The sequence below is a fragment of the Phasianus colchicus genome, chromosome 6, assembly GCF_987193195.1.
Source record: "Phasianus colchicus chromosome 6, bPhaCol1.hap1.1, whole genome shotgun sequence".
NCBI lineage: Eukaryota > Metazoa > Chordata > Aves > Galliformes > Phasianidae > Phasianus > Phasianus colchicus.
Genome location: NC_143441.1, coordinates 41,488,298 through 41,506,045, shown reverse-complemented (window position 1 = coordinate 41,506,045; position 17,748 = coordinate 41,488,298). Strand labels below are relative to the sequence as shown.

General features: G+C 33.7%; 1 long non-coding RNA gene across 1 annotated transcript; it reads right to left on the bottom strand.

Moving 5' to 3' along the window:
• Window positions 1-2,109: 2,109 nt before the first annotated feature.
• Window positions 2,110-16,973, bottom strand: LOC149917566 (uncharacterized). Its single transcript, XR_016467580.1, has 3 exons — window positions 16,907-16,973; window positions 9,775-9,964; window positions 2,110-2,161 (listed from the first exon to the last, which is right to left on the bottom strand). It is a non-coding gene; the product is annotated as an uncharacterized LOC149917566 (long non-coding RNA).
• Between the last annotated feature and the right edge of the window lie 775 nt (window positions 16,974-17,748).

The following is a 17,748-nucleotide window of genomic DNA, read 5'->3' as shown; positions in this document are numbered from 1 at the left end:
AGTTTATGGATGACTTGGTATTCACATGATACTGGTCTATAGAGTGAAAAAATGAGAGGTGATATGAGGGCTTTTCAGTGGTCACCTCAACTAAACTAGTTTGCTGTTCTCAGAAATATTTCACTAGTAACATACTGACTGAAGTGTTTAAGCTTGCACTGACATTAATGGAAGTTTGCAACAGACAAAGTGAATGCAGAAAGGGGGACTGAATTGCTACTGTGTTGCACTAGTTTAAAATGGGCTTCAATTACTGCTCTATTCCAAATAGTTATGATTAACTTGATTAATTTTTTGTAATTATTTCAGTATTTATTTCCACAGAATCACATAATTTTTTGTATCGTATTTTTCCAAGTAGAGACAATAGCCCCATTCACATTCCATTCAATCTGCTTGTTTGCATTTCCATAACAAATTGCCAGTATATCATTATGATCTTTTTACTATATTTTCCAAGTATCAAAATACTTTTATTGGCTTTTCAGCAAGTATGTGTTTGACATGCATGTTCAGTTTGAACAACCGTGTTTGTATCTGTGGGAATAAGATCCGAGACAAGCTTTCAAGTACTTGATCATGCATGTCTTTAGTTTCTAGTTCTTGTTTTCCTACATAAATTTAGTGCAGGTTTTCTAAAAGCTTGTATGTTGTCTTAAGTAACATTCCAGATAAATGGAAGATGTCACTACAATGTCTGCAGAAATTCTAGATGCTCATACTGCACACAAAAAATCCAACTAGCAGACACTATATGTTCAGAAGTCTTCAAATATCAGAATAAGTTACACCTCTGGGTTATCGTAGTACTTCCAGAGCCAAATATAAAAACAAAACAGAACAAAACAAAAACAAAACAAAACAAAAAAACAACAACCAAAAACATTTATGTCTGCTTCAGTTCCTCTACTGGAGGAACCTTTCTTCCCTACTATATGCTAGCATCTGAAATGGGATTTATTTAAGAAAATACCTTTGACTTTGCCAGGACCTTTTTCTGTTTGATTTCTATTGCCTACTGACAAAACACATTTACAGTATTCACAGAAATTAATGCTTAAAAGGGTGGAAAGATTTGTAGACACCAAATATATGCAAGTAAATATAATTTCCAATTCATTTGGAATACATAGAGGCAAAAATCTGTTTATAATTAATGAAGCATTGCATTTTGATGTACTTCATAATCTGACTTTTTAAACATGGCACAATGTTTTTCAAATTCAGTTGGGCCCTGTTTCATTCATGAATCTTTGTGTTCCTGCTTGGTAAAAGCTGCATTTATGTATTTTTCTATAGTTTTCTGAAAAAGATACCACTCACCTGTACAACAATAATTTCCAGAAATGTGAATGTCTCTCAACAATAGTATGTCTTCTTCCTTGTTCTGAAAATAATTTTCTGGCTTCTGGTACCATCTCTCTATCTTTCATGCAGACACTGAGGAAAATTACTGATCTTTGTCTCAACTGAACATTCTCTTTAATAAATTATTTTGTTCTGTCTCTTAGAAGCACTAGCTTCTCAATCTTTGACTTCTTATTCTTCATATACCTGAAATATGTTGTGTTATATATATGTTATGTTAGCTATGTGCCCTATTAATTCATCTTTTCTCTTACTATTTTTTTAAGTTTTTCTCATAATGTCTTAACTTGAATCAGTGACCTCATAGTTATTCTCCATCAAATGCAACATTTTATAGCTCATATGTGCTGCCGTCTTAATTTTTTGTTCATTTTTAAAGTGAATTGTGTTTTTATTATGAAAGATATTTAACTTACTTACACTTGTATATTCCACTTTTTTTTTTTTCCATTAGTTATGTAAATACGATTTTCTATTATTTTACAAACCTGAGAGAAAGGAATAGTAACATTAAAAACTGTAATTTCCTACTACATACCTGTAGTATTCATTTTGCCTTCTAGATTTGAAAAATCATAGCTCTCTAAATACTTAAATATATAGACATGCCTATAAACACAAACAAATACAATTTATATATCACTTTGGCAAACAATAACTTAGAGACACCAAACACTGTATCTCAGCTGAAGGCTGAGAGAGGAGCTGGCATAGCTATTTAGGTCTATAAGCAGGAAATCTCATGCCTTTCCAGATGTTACTTATGTTGCTGCAATTCCTCTTCTTTTGTCCCCTGGGAGTAAAGACAACAGCTGTGGTCACAGATGGGGTGTGTTTGTCAGCAATAAGACTCTAAAACTCATAAATCTAGAATCAATAACCTCTTCAAGTACAGCTTGGGTAGTTTTTTACTGTGGAGTTTCTTCTTGAAAATGCTGTAGAAGTGTACAATAAAAGAGTATGCCCTCTTTGACACATAGGTGGGTGGTTTTCACTGTTGCATGTGCATGCTTTTTCTGGATAACAATAAGGCTTATAAAATACCTCTGAAATAAGAATATCCATCTTTCAAAAGCAAACAAAATACGTTTTCTGGTATGTTAAGCCAAGAGGTATTTTTTTTCAGTGTTATCCAGTGTTCATAGAGAAAGGTCATTGGATTTCTCAAACAGTGCTTGTAGAGCAGCCTCATTGCTACCAACTACATACATAAACAAACAAACAAACAAACAAACAAATGTGTAGGAACCCTGAAAAAGACAAACAATATTGATTTAATTCCTATCCTTCTTCATTAAGATCCTACCAGGAGATACATTTTCCAAAATTAATTACTAATTATTAATCTAAATTAATTTTAAAAATTATGTCATATATATCCACCTTATTTGTGCAGAACTGAGAATGAAATGTTTTGATGACTCTAAACAATCAGAAGAAGGATTTGATGCTTATTAAAATTGAAGATTGTAAAAAGTCAAATTTCAATTATGAAGTTTTAACATTTATATTTATTTCTGAAATTATTTCTTTCAAATAGTTTTCAGCATCAATTCTGTTCCATTTGCTCCAGTGGTGTTATTCATAAATCTGAACATGAATCAATATTATATGAATAAACCAACCAATAACAATAATAATAATAAAAGAAAATATGGGGAAAACAACCTTTCAAATGATTAGCTTGTCAAAAAAGGCTTTTTTTCTGAAGCTCTCATGAGAGCCTCCTCGTAAATTCATTCTTTTATTCCTTCCTGCTCTTCCTTTCTGTCACGTTCATTTTCGCCTCATAGCACACTTCCACAACAACAGCAATGCAAAACAAAAAAAATATATATATAAGTGAACAGGTAACAATAATATGTCACTTCAATGCATCTTTATTCTCACAAACAGTTATAACTATGAAGTAGAACTGTTCTGGAGAGGAAAAGAGTGAGAAATAATCTAGCAGTAGTCATAAAATTAATATGTTGCTATTCAGGGAATTATATATGTTAATAATGAATTATTTTAAATTATATGGGTGTAGTGATTATTTATTTGTGCTTTTTTCCCCTCCTGTTTGTATTAGATATAAATAAGGACATATTTCTGATATTTCAGATTTGGAATGGGATGTTCAATATAATGGAAAAGGTCAACAAGACTCCATGACAAAAATATCTGGATAGTTCTTACAGATAGTAATATTTTTTATTAAAAAAGGTGGAGAAAAAATAAAAAGATTTCTACATTTAGAAGCTCAACATAACATTTTTCCTACCCTTCAGCAATTTACTTTTCTCAGGTCTCTTCTTTTTCTTTCAGTAGAAAACAACACAGACCACAAACTGTACCATATCTGTTAAGTACTGACCTAAATGACATTTTTGTCTGGTTTTTATTTGATCCATGAAACTTGCAGTACAGTTTACTGGAATTTTACATTGAATTTTTTTTTCCCCTGAATATATGTGATGAAAAAGTTTCTGATTATGAATTGTTGATAGCTCGCGTAACAGTTACTGACTACAGAGAGAATGAGAGCAGCACCCAGCATAGGATCCAGGAGCTGTTCTTTGGGGTCTGATGGTATTTGTGTTGTATACATGGTTTCTTTTATTTCCTGATATAGTAATGAATTGTTGCTGATTCATTCATTAAAGCTCCCCCAGCTTAACATTTTTGTTGCTTGTTAAACTTACAGTGATGGGAGAACTCAACCTTGAAAATAAAGACATATTTTGTTTTAATAAAAAGGGGGGAAAAAAAGAAAAAGGGAACTAAATGTAATCATATAACTTTGTCATTTCTAACAAATTTTAATTTCTGTATATGTTATGTATATTATTTATTGTTCATTCTGAACTTTTGTATTTTTTTCCTAATTTGACATGTTGGTTTGATGCATTTTAGCCTATGACCCTTTTTTTTCTTGTGGAAGGAATATTAGCAGATAAAATAATCTTTTATCATGTAGTTGTTCTACTCCTTCACTCTTTGCCACATTATTATTATTTTCTCAATGTTTCATCATTGTTTCAGAGGAAAATAACTGCAGGATATGTTCTCTTTTAATCTCCCTCTGCCATGTAATTAGAGGGTGTGTAAAAGCTGGGGGAAGGAGAACAAAGAAGATATTGTACCAGTAGGAAAGTCTTATTCAGATACCTAAAGTCATTGAAAGAATCCAGCCAAGATTCTGCTAATATTTTCCATCACATTTATTGACCTCAGCTTTGAATCAGAAAGCACACCTGGATATACTAACTGTGAAATATCTCCAAATAAATATTACCAGCTACCACACACTCAGGGGATTCCCTTACCTTTGTTATAGTAAGAAAAAGAATTTATGTGGCGCTGTAAATCTTTCCTTCTGAAAGACTGGAATCCCCACTATGACGTTTCAGCCATGGTAACTGATTATTCAGTGTTCTGTAGGTAGGTAGGGCTATGATAAGCCCCTAAGAAGTGTTGTATTAGTTTTGTCTGAGTCTTATTTACATTGACATTTTCTAACCTATTAAATATAGTCATTGCAGACTAGATGTTATCTTTTAGCCGAAGCTCTCAGTAGGAATAGGTGTATGTCTGTGCAGCCTCAGGAAAAAGTAATGGTTTATATATCACTAAATTTGAATTAGAGAAGGCTCCTAGCCAAAAATCTAACATAGGATTTAAGCAACAAAATTGCAACTGAGATCATATTCAGTGAACCACATTCAGAAAGCATAACCAGATAGAGCCTTAACCTTTCAGATCCTCTTTAGCATCTGAAAGGAAATGAAGATGAAATATGGATATAAATATCCCTGCAAACAAATAATGTTTCAATGTATTCATGGCCTGATCATCTAGGTATCTGTGTTTTACTTCTGTGGGATCTTAAATAAAATCTTTGAGACACTTATACCGCTAGGAATACTCTAAATGTACTTAATTTCATAATGCTGTCAACCTTTTGTGTAACAGCCTATTAAAAAGCTTATATGATAAAATGGAAAAATGAGTCAAATGAAAGTAATTTTATCTCTTTCTTCTGAGGGATGTATTATAAAATAAGGCTCAAGAAAGCCTTCTCTCTCTTCCCCCCAGCTTTTATGGTGTTGATCAGATACAGCCCTGTGACCAATAAATCTCATCAAATGACAACAGATACTCAGTCTGAAGAATCTTGATACACTTGGGTACTGATCCAAAATAAACTGGAGAAGAGGTGATAAGAAAAAAAAACCAAACAACACAGGTTCCATATCTGGAGCAATAGAACCCTATAGAATAGCAGAGGCTGGGAATCAATGGCTAAGTAAGAACTTTGTGGAAAAGGTTTGCATCATGGTCAATACAAAGAAGAATTTCCTAACTATGGGATGAGAAGAGCAGCTTTTCCCATTTGAAATCAACATGCAAAATTTCTCCCAAATCCCACTCCCATTATTTAGCTTTTAAAACATTCTTCCAAGAGCTTCAAACAGACATTTACATCTAAGAGCACAGAAAAAGTGTACTTCACTAAGTGCACAGAGAAAACATGTATAGTCAGTAGTCTTATACATATTCAGGTGCGTGTTTCCTTGTTCCTCCCTTTGGGTATATTTCACTTTGAATAGGATACGTTTATTCAGAAAATAAAGGATGACCCTTTCAGCCTAATGATTTTCATTTATGTGAGGAAAAGTCATGGTCTGTCTTTCTGCTTTCTCAAAAATAATTCCAAACAAAGTAGAACACTGTTAGGAGAGACAGAGAGAACTCTTTAAACAGGATGAAACACAGAAAAAAAAGAGGAATAAAACACAACATTCAGAACATTGTCTGAATCCTAGACCTACTGCACCTGAATATATTCCTGGTTCTGGATCACTGTACAAAAGAATTATATAGCATACTGCTTCTGGGAATCTAAAAGTGCATCTTCTGAAATTTGAGACAATGTAGTCCATATTTCCTCAGTCAACTCAATTACATTTCACAAAAAAAGTGTCTCATGCGATGCTTGGACTGCCTTATTTTATGAAGGAATCAAGCTGTGCCACGATAACCTTCAATTCCAGGAAGAATACAAGAAAAAGATAATTTCTATGCTGTCCTCAATGTGACAGCTATATTGTGAACAACATGATATAAGCACATGCCAACATTCAGATTCAAAATCAGCAGTCCTTAGAACTCTGATATCCTAAACTAGAAGGGAATGAGTTAAAAGGGCCCCAGGAGAAATGTACCTCCTTCACCTATGACGGTGTCATCCATGAGGCAGAGATGATCTGTTCTTTCAAGATACCAAGGGTTCCCTGTGTTATTTTTTCTTACTTCTGCCTTTAGGGTATGAAGATTATTTTTATGTCAAAGGTTGTCAGTCATTATAATCACAAGCTACATTCATCTAAATATTTCTGGAGAAGAAAAGCATACTTCCATTAATAACACATATCCATACAACTAGGGCTTTCAGGAGGATATTATCTAAAAACACATATTTATTATTTGTTCTCTTAACTAACTGACTGACTGAAGACAACTTTTTTTTTCTTTTTTCCCCTCACTGAATGTTGCCTAGCAATATATTACACAAGCTTTGAACAAATCTGTAGTAGTAAATATTATGATTTCACCTAACATTTCAACTATGAAAATAAACTTCATAAAGTAGAGTTCACATAAGAGATACTGAGATCAAAGACTGTTGGAGTAAGCATTCTGCATCCATTACAATATGCTAACCTTAGACAGGGATTATTTATTGGAATATCTTATGAGTCATGGTAATTTATAACACTACAGTCTCTGGAAAATTTCATCTTCCAATCTCAGCTAATGTTAGAGTACATACATTTTGATTAACAGAGGCACAAATGCATCCCACCAGTTACAGGAGAGTTTTTTTTTCCTACCATTCCTAAAATGTGGAATGCTTACTCCTTCCAGGAAAATAAGGTCATACGGAATGAAGCTTTTACAATTCTTAGCAAGGCAGCTAAAATTAGTAAGACTGTACATTAAAGGTTGTTTGACTGTCTATTTAGTTTCATTTGAAAAATTTTAGTCTTATCATTCATGATTTATATGCAACATGTACTGCCACTTGCTGGTCTGTTCTATAAATACCTTAGTAATTTGAACTAAGATAATAGATATCTATGCTTGGTAGATGTATTACAGTTTTGTACTCACTTAAAGTTTCACCAAACCATAAAGCCTTTTTGCATTTCAGATTTAGCTAAAAATATGCTCCCATTAAAATAGCAATCATCATTAAAATTACTTCCTTGATATTGCTGATTAATTTTGCAGTAACAAGTAAGGTTTCTAAAAAATAAGTATATTTTTAGACAAAACCTGACAATTTTTTAAGATTCTAGGGAAGTAACTACCTGACATAAAAATCTACAGGACACAATTAGAGATAGGAGGGAGTTACTTGAAATAAAAATATTTTAATATATACACATGCATAAGAATATAGCCCAAGGCAATTCATTCGTGTTCCTAAGAAAGTTTTAAATGAGTAATTTTCAGTTTTCACTTCTTTCCAGTGAAACCTGAACTGTGCCTATTTGAATGAATGGTTAATCAGAATCCAAGCCTTCCATTTTCTATCATCTCCACTAAAACAAATGCTAGTACAAGGCTTATGAGATGCAAGAACAGGATTTGTAATTACTTTCTAGCAAGCTGGCATTTTTAGCCACATGACTAACTTGCATCTTGTGCTCAGTATAACTGTTGTAAAGAGAAAAGGATATAGCCTGTTCTCAGTGTCTGAGAGACATAGAATAAAAAATAATGGGCTCAAATTGCAGTGAGAGTTATAGATAATGTATGTTAGAAAACAGTGAATTACTGACACAGAACGCTGTGAGAATTCTTGAAATTCACTGGAGATAAAAAAAAAAAAAAAGGTTGTCTCTTGGGAATTACAAAGATATTTACAGGACGGTAAGAGGTAATATACTGGTGCCATCATTCAGTCAAATTATGATGCAAATATTCTGAAAGCCAATTAAGAGTCATGTCACATATTCCAAAGTAAAGAATCTAAAGAACATCTTATATATTTGTTTCATATACACCTTCATTTACAACTGAAAAGAGCTAAAATTCATCTTTGTTTATTATTTTATATTCGCAATACTGTAATATGATGGAAAGTGCAACAATGATAACAAAGTAGCAGAGTTCCAGGCTACGAGGAAGGATTTGCCAGGATTTGTTCAAATACAACAGCCATGGGCACAGAAACAAAGGAAAGAAGCTGCGTAGAAGGCCTCAAATACACAAGGATCTTCAGTGGGTAGCCTTCCCTCCACTGCCAACCCTTAAATGAGATCTAGGAAGTGATAGGTCCTGGCTGCATCCTTTCCAGTCACTCAGGTGCATTGCATGCACCTAGCTCCCTCGGGTTGCCTTCCCACTAGGTACTCAATCAATGCTTCAAGATGTGACTTAGCATTTCAGCTACAACTGTTATTATTATCATTTGATTTCTTGAGTGTATGAGTAGAGTTTCTATATTTTTAAATTGTTTTGTGAATCATTTCTTATTTCCTGTAATACAACAGTTAGTCATTGGATTAGAAAATGTCTTGAAGAGCTCTTTCCTCTTATTTACAATAAATAGCTCGTAAAAGCTATGTTTTCCACATACTGCTTAAGCTGTGCATAAAGCTCAGCTTCATAAATACATATTCTAGTTTTAAGTCTGAAGACAAGCCAATGAATACAACTGCCAATACACTCATAGTTCTGGAAATTTTAACATAAGCGCAATTATTTAAACTTTGGCACCTTCCAGAACTTTTTAAATTGATACTAATACATTTTTAAATGTAGATCTTTCATCTCCACTAGAACTCTAAAATGACGAGGGAGGATCTGCATAGGCCAAGAAAATATAGTTTTTCTATACAAAAGAACAAGATGTCTCCTTAAGGAGAAATGAAGTTAATTGCTTTCTCTTAAGTAACTTATGCTCCAGCCAAGAATTTGTTCTGGTTAACACCACCTTATGATTTTATTGTTCATGAGCACTGAACATATTATAGTAAACTCTGATTTCCAGCAGCAGAACAAATAATGAAGAAAGAAGATCACTGGAAGCATAATAGAGCCTGAGGTTGTGTGTTTGTTGATGCGACAGAACTTATATATCAAGCAATTAAATATTGTTCAGCTGACAGTAAGTGCAGATGCAGTCATAAAGTATTGGTGATAGACATAAATTGAGAATAATAGTAGGCTACAAGTTGTCACGTACAACCACTGGGTAGTAATCACCACTGAAATACCATCTCTGAGCCTTCCAAATAAAGAGCAGTTGTAGATTTTTTGAAAGGATGGGGAAAGGGGAAGGCAGAACTTGTAGCAGAGTGTTTTAGCGTGTCAAGACAAAACAGAAATAATTAACTAGGACCCACCTACCTGCTGTGTACCAGGAATTCATTGTGCAGGACTCACAGCTCCCTCCTTGCTCTTCTGAACATTGCAGAAACATAAAGGAGTGACTTCAACTCTGAAACTGTCCCAAAACCTCTGAAGTCAGCACATTTGTAATCAGCTCCATGACTTGGTGCAGGTGCTTCACATGCATTGCACACAATCAGTACTGAACCTGCAGATTAAGCAGAGGATGGGTTGATAAATGCCTTGCACCCAACTCCTAGATAGCAAATTTTGTTTCTCTCTTTGGACCATACTTTGAAACAAGGAAGAGCGTATAATCAGCGTACATGCACTTCTGCCTTCATTACTGCTCCTTCTTCACTCTTTGTTGTTCTCTTATCACTGTTCCTCTGCACCACATCATCAAATATGGCAGATAAATGAGATCAATACAGCTGAAACATTTTTTTACCTCATCAATCAAGAAGATGGAAGAGCCTCCTGAGATACATTGCTACTTCAATTTACAAAGAGGGAAAAAAAATTCCCCCATGCTCTATAGAAGCTCTGCTCTACTCTCTTTTTGCTGTCACCATCTTTCTAAAGCCAAAGGTGACTTTACTCTCTTCCAAATGCCCGTGGTGAAATCTTATTTTTAACACATTTCAGTTAGGTTCTGAATTGAGACATTCACCTAAAAATTCCCAGTAAAATTCATTTCTCACTCACAGCAGTTAGTATATAGTCCCAGTCATCTGAGCAAGAAAAACCTCCATCAGTCTTTAGATACATAAGATTAACATGACTGTTTTGGACAATTATCTGTATTCTCATAAAAGCTGAAGGAAAAAGAGAGATTCACTCCCTCTCCCAGGTAAATAATACTCAATTTGGTACTAGAGAAATCACTTTCTAGAGACTTCTATTTTCTATGAAGACAATATGGACTTCTGGGGAACAAGGTTGAATGTGAGCCCTTCCTTTTAAGTAATGCAAGGTCAGTTAAATGATTTAAATGAATTCCACCAACAGGCTGCTGCTGCTATAAATCACAGCATGCTTGTGCCCAGTACACACACAGCTTTCTGAAAGTAGCTATAAGAAGTGACAGCTGTCTGGCAAGATATTAGATTAAACTTAAATGTGAGTAGATAAGAAATGAGATGCAGTGATTCAAGAGTTTGAAGGAAAAAAAAAAAAAAAGATACAAATGGTCTATTTTGTACAGTATATTATATCATTTTAGGCTCAAAGCAACATTTATGCAATTTCCTTCTGTCCCTACTAACGAGAGAAAATTTCAAATAGGTTAATTCAAGGTATTTTTCAGACATGTAGTGAAAAAGTTGAAGTGTTCATCTAATACTATTGCTTCTCTACTTTGTTCTTCCTCAAAAAAAATTTTATAAAATTTTTAAAAGAGAGCAAAATTTTATAAAGAGAAACTTTCTCTTTCAAGCATTAAAAATAGGGTAAATTTGTTGTTTCAGTAAGATTTCTCAGTTATCTGACCTAAAACCTGGACAAAACTATACAAAATGAAAGTGACAGGTGGAAAACAAGATCATGAATTGATTAGTGGTATAGATTTAGATGGAACATTTTAGGGCTTGTGGCAGATATTATGTCTGGCTATATATTTTCCATCGCTGAGAATTCCCTTAAGGAGGAATTGTTTGATATTATCTTGTTAACAGTTTTGGTCATGAATTACAATTATTACTTATTTGTTTCATAAGAGAAGTTTGAAATTATTTATCTTTTTAAACCAAAATAAAATAAAGCAATTAAAGTAGACAAGACTTAGACAAGTACTTAACTGTCAATTAAAAGCAATTTAAAATCAGCATTATTGACAATTAAAAAGGTCTAATGAGGGGCTTTCTGGTTGAGATGTAAATAGTCTTTTTTTTCTCCATTTCTGTTGTTCAGTATTTTCTGAACAGAATTAATTAGAAATGTTTAGAGAATCCTGGGTGACAGGCTGTTTATTGATTATTGTTAGTTCTTCTGTCTGCCACGCTTGCAGTTCTCTGAGATTTATGCTTTAGTTTGCAGAAATGGTGGTGATTGACGTATTTAACGATTAATAGGGTAATATTAATATTTCTGAAAGCACTTAAATTTTAAAAGAATTTGTAATAGGATATTGGTACTAGTGGATACATTTTCAATGGTTTCAATAAGTTTAAGTCTCATAAAACAGTGCAAATACAAGGTGTACAAGATAAAAACAAAACAAAACAAAACAAAAACAAAAACAAACAAACAAACAAAAAAAAAAACACAAAGAAAGTTGTAAATAATAGCTGGTCAAGTCCTATACAGTATTTCTATTATATCTTAGATTTACTTCATAATAACATGAATTGGATTTAATTACACAAACTCTCTATAACATATTTAATACAACATAACAAAGTCATTTATAGTTTATTTTCAAAGTGGAGGGGTAGATGAAATCACAGAACCAGAAAACTATATTCTGAGCATTTTTCTTATTACAAGCCACAGAAAGCAGGAATCTGGTTCAAAATAACTTGAACAGGGGAGATTGGAATCTGTCTGATGGGCATTCTTTCCCTCAAGAGCTGTTCTTCGAAAGCATACTCTCTTACCAATGTCTTTTTAGCTAAAATATTTGTTAATTGGTCTAAGACAAATTTTATATCTAGTTCTTTATAATATGCTGGCAAATGTCTGTCCAGAGGGCTTGCACTTGGCCAGTACCTGAATTTCTTAAAATAATATTGCTTTTTAAGCAGCATTTTTCAGCTCTGAACGTGAAAACATTTTCCTTCTCCATAATAATCTTGGAACTTAAAAGATATCTTCATTACAAAATTTTTTTCTACTTAAAAACGAATAATTTCTTCATTTTATTCATTATCCTTGAAGTCTGAAGCTAGTACTTCTATAAGGCTTAACGCCAATGGAATTTCATAAAATTAGTGGGTTGTAATCTCCCTTATTTTTATATTTGCCAGATGTTACTCTTGGGCATCCATTATAGAGAAAGACTCTAATTAAATATTCCATCAAGTTTTATTTTCCAAGAAAGTTATAGAACATGGCTCCACTCATTGCAAAGTTTGTAGAGACCAGATTATGTAAAAAAAAAATATGTTGAAAAGTCAACAGACAAAAAATATTTCTGTGATTAATATATGTTAAAATATTTTTTCACTGAGAAATAATGTTTAAATAAGGTCATATTACTAAGTAATGAGAGGGTCTGCTGGGTATCTCTAGGAATTAGGAAATCATCTTACACTCCTTATATCATTATTCTTAATAATTTTCTATCTCTAATTTTCTCTGTAAAGAAATATTTCCAAACAAAGAGTTATGCTGTAATTCATTGTTCTTCTTAATAGCACTATAAAATGCCTAACAGAGCTCTTTTATCCCAGGGCTTTAGTCAAGTATTGAAGAATGTCTTTTCATAGTCCAGCGCATATATGTTATTAAAAAAAATTTTGCAGTGGGAGCAGAAATAGCTGAGTAGATATCAAGTTACCACATGGAGAAATAAGATCATGAAGACTTAGTATGGCAGAAAGTCTGCTAATTATATTTTTTTTTTGCTGTGAATTTACTCAGGCTTTTTATGCATAAAATCTCCATGCAAATCTTCTCTTGAGGGAAAGTAAGAAATTTCACCAGCTGAACAAACTGCAGGTAAGAGAAAGCTTGTCCAAGGAAGCAAAGGTAGGTGTATCTGAGAGCAGCCTTGTAACTGAAGGAAAAGGTTTTCTCGTCTTGAGAAAAGTCTCATCTCTCCTGATGAGACTCTTCATCTTTTCCTTTCATTATTCATTTATGCTGACTTAAAAAGAAAAAAAAAAGTACAAAGAATATAAACTTTTCTCCTCTGCTATTGTTTCTGCCTTCACTTCCATCTGGTTCTAAGAGACAGTCTCATTTTCTTAAACTCTTGGAAGTGAAATGATCCATCTGTTTGATGGGAGGATGAGTCAGTGTGAGAGCTCCACATCTATATGAAGGACCCTTAGAAACATGTATGAACAATTATATGATACTCACAGACTACATTAGATTTCATTATTACAGTGGAGGAAAATGTCTGCAATTCATTCAAATATTTTTCATTAGATTTTTGTACTCGTCATTTCTGTTTTTATCTTTGAGCTATTAATTGTGCTGTTGCAGTTATCATTTGAAGTATATGGTGGTAGTTTGGAGATACTGATAATTAGTTTGAATCAGTTTTGCATTTAAAGTGTTTCACTGAAGTCTGGAATCCATTCTTCCTTTATTTGTGATGTTGTTTGATGTAGTCAACAACAACAATTACTTTGCCTCTCCTTGAGCAAAGCATTACAATCGCAAAATGCAATGGGGAGAGACATAGGGAAAGAGAATATACCTTACAGTGACTAATATTTATTAGTTATAGAAGATCCTAAGGTAGCTTGAAGATAATCTCACTGGCTAAATACCCTGAGAGAGTTACGGTGACAAAAATATCTGTTTTCTTTTTGGCAGCTGAGTACCACCTGTAATTTAAAAGCAGCAGATGTTTCAGCAGAAAAAAAAGTTAGTATTAGTTGAGAAGAAACCGATAAGAAATATGTGGTTAAATATAAACCATACAGTTGAGTATTTTGCACCATGGGAATTTAGCTGGAATTACTTCCCAGCTCTTTATCCATTGTTGAGTTTCTTAGGAGTACCCTGGACTCTTTCCCTTCAGCCATCCAGTCACTTAGGTGAAAGAATCTATTTCAGTTCAGCCCTCAAACACTTACACTAGAAAAATATTTATCTGTGAGTGGGCTAGCTTGTAGTTACTCAGCTCTCTACATTTCTAAATAACCTTCTATTCACTCCTTTTAGAAATGAAGGACTGCAGTAGAGGGCCACAGGTCTTAACCAATGTAGGGAAATTGCTGGCTTTATTCATAATTGTAACCAAACAATTAAACTTTAAATAATTTATCCCATCAGACAATTTATCCCCAGACAAATCCAATTCCAGAAAAAGCAATATGTTTTTGAAAGGCATTGGCTATCTGCAGTAAGTCTGCAACAGCTCTCCTGTCCCTTCCACTCAAGATATTCCACATACACACAGCTTTGTATGGAACAACGCAGAAATCACTGAGAATAAACACTGCAGGTGGAAATTTGTCAAGCCAGGAGAAAACAGTAGAAAGCAGCCTTGTGTTTAAACCATTTTTCATCTTATCAATATTAGACAACTGACATAATTTATATACTCTGCCCAGATATAGTAAATCTCATTTGGTTACATTCATAGTGGGAAACATCTACTTGGTGATGACTTAATGCTGTTTAGAGTGATATTTACTATAGTATTCACCATGACAGTGACATTATACCTTTCCAGAGCAGCAGTACATAATGCAGACAGACTATGGACACCATGTTAGTGAGAAAATAGACCATTTCAATTGCTGGGACTCTGCATGATTTCTAGAGCAAACAATAGCTCATTTATTACCAGTAAAGCTAAAATAGTCTCTTTTTATTTTATTCCATAAAAGGCAAAGCTGCAATGAGCACAAAAGAAGATCCAGGAGTCTGGATGAGAGAAACATCAGTGTGGAAAGTGATGTGCACCACAGTGTTAACCTATGGATGTCAAACTGCAAATACATGAACCAGTTTCTAGAAACAGTTTGGCCCTTTTACCCACAAACCTATCTAAAATGAATCAAGACTACACTGGCTGGGCTTTCAAATGCTTACCTTTCAAGACACAGCATGTTTCTTTTCCATGCTTCCAAACATACAAGCTGCATCTTTGTGTGAAGCTGTCATGGTGCAATTTGCTCCAAGTTTGTGCTTCAAGCTTCATCTCTCTGTCCAGGTGTGAGTGGCCTCACTACAGACTTCAAAGATAATATCACCGCTGTTCCCTCTTTCAAATATGAACACCATTGTATACCAAAGTTTAATTTTCCCTTCCTCACATAGTTTTCTGGTCACGATTTCTATGGTTACTTTGTTTTTCTTGATGAAAATTACAATTGTTTTAGGTAAACATGTGTATGGGATATATATATATGTGTGTGTGTATGTGATGAGCCTGAAAGCAGCTGTAAGTCAGCAACTGACTTTGCATCTGTGAGGCTGGCACCACTCTAATAAACCCTGGGACACACTGTTCACAACTGGTAAGAGGGGACAAATCTTTTACTAACACATCAAGAGTGACCTACTAACAAGAAAGAAAGCATGTATTTACAAAATGAAGGGAGCTGTTGATGTTATTTGTTTGTTGTTGTTTTGTTGGTTCATTTGTTTCCCTGGAACTCGAGCTGTCTGTCTGAACATGACTCTGAAAATTCCTGTCATAGCTGACTCACACATTCAGCATTTCAATCCAAACCAACATACCCACAATTTACTTGATAACTACTGTACAGACCACATGTCTGGTACACGTGAAGCCATCCGAACTGAGAATAGAGAACTACCAGTCTAAAGCAGATCACTCATGTCAGAGGGAAAAGGGATTAAGAAGAAGTGAGCCAGTTGGATCCTGTCCTGGTGTTAAGTAATGGCAAAGGCCTCAGTGCATTTTGGGCATTTTATTTTACTTTATTTTCCCTATCAGAACAATTCCTTTTCTGTATTGTTTTTACTGCCCTCCATGACATTTCACTTCTATTCATTTGCACACTAATCTCTAAATATTATTGTTTCTTAGATTCATATGGGAGAGGTACAACCATATGAGAAATTGAACAAGCAAAGTGGGTTTTATTTAGATTTCGATGAATAATATACATTGCAATATATTTTACATACTAATTTTTTTAATTATCATTGGTGCAGAGATTAAAAAAAAAATAAATAAAGAAAACAATAAAGTGCTTTGCAGACCAAATTATTCATGACAAAATTCCTGATACTATCAAAATTAAAACAACACTATGAAATTTGATATGGCTTTTGTAAGATCAGTAATTACAGACAGAGTTGAGTTATGAGTACTGAAAGGTTAGGATTTATCCTGTTATCTCTTGTAAATGCCTCAGGAAATTTTATGTTCAGATCATTTAAACAGAAAATCTAAGTATAAATATATTCATTTGAAAACACTTATTAAAAGAGAAATCTGTTTTTGAAAGACAGACACCTTGAGTAGAATTCACCTGACCTCACAGAGAAAACTCACCATGAAGCAAACGTCTAGCTTTGATTTGGTGGTCTGTATCCCAGAGCTAGTTCCAGTGACTCTATAGAGAAGCTGAAATGAGCTGACCATGGTGTAGACTTCTATACCGTAGATGTCTAAAAATATTAAATAAAATAAATTAATTTCCATAATTTATTGAACTAGATTTTTAGTATATAAAGTTATTATTAATAATTTCAACAAACTCTGCTTGATAAAAGGAAAATGTAGTCCAGAGTGGTGACACTCAGTCTCCAAGAAGTTGAACACACATGCACAAAAGTTACCTTCCCTGCTATTAGATTTTTAATGTATGATTTTCCATGATTGTACATCTCTAAGCTATTCTCTTTATTTTTATTTCAATTTTAGGGCTCTTTTCACATGACTTGAGTCTTATTTATCTAGATCAATAATATGAGTTCACACTTGCACTAAGAATGCCACAGACAGTAAATTCTTATTTTTCAGTAGATTTTCTGATCTTTAGTTCTTTTTGTATTATGTGTGAATCTGACTTTCACTTCTATTTTTTAAGACCACTTAGATTGCACTAAACATGAAATCATCATACTCTCTTGTTTGGCAAGTGTCTGAATGGGAGTTATTAATGTCTCCCTAGTGTATTTTGTTTCTTGTGAATTTGAGAGTAGGAACACTGTGTAACTAACAGCAGCAGTTTCATTTGCTCTCACTCTGCTGGACTTCAACCCAGGAACAAGCAGCATCAAGTGCCAAGTTTTAGAGACATTTTTCCCAGTTCAAAAATCTCTCATATACCTGTCCATTGCTATTACAGCATGCATTTCTTCTTCCAGTTCTCCTCCACCATGCTGGTCCAG